The following is a 255-nucleotide window of genomic DNA, read 5'->3' as shown; positions in this document are numbered from 1 at the left end:
GGATGTGTGGTGGTGCCCCTCTGTAATCCATGACTCAGGAGGCCGAGGCAGGAGGATTACGTGAGCCCAGGAGTCGGAGGCTTCAATGAGCTGATTGTGCCACTGCACTCCAGCCTGGGAGACAGAGGGAAACCCGGTCTCTAAAAAAAAAAAAAGCGCCTTTCACAAGCACACTGCCCCTCCCCAAACCTGCTCCCCTAACAGGCACCTCCCCATCTACCTCCAGGGGAAATAGGGGGTGGGTGGGGAGACCTA

This window comes from Macaca mulatta, chromosome 19 (assembly GCF_049350105.2).
Source record: "Macaca mulatta isolate MMU2019108-1 chromosome 19, T2T-MMU8v2.0, whole genome shotgun sequence".
NCBI classification, from domain to species: Eukaryota; Metazoa; Chordata; class Mammalia; order Primates; family Cercopithecidae; genus Macaca; species Macaca mulatta.
The sequence above is the reverse complement of the archived record's forward strand: the minus strand, read 5'-3'. Positions refer to the sequence as shown.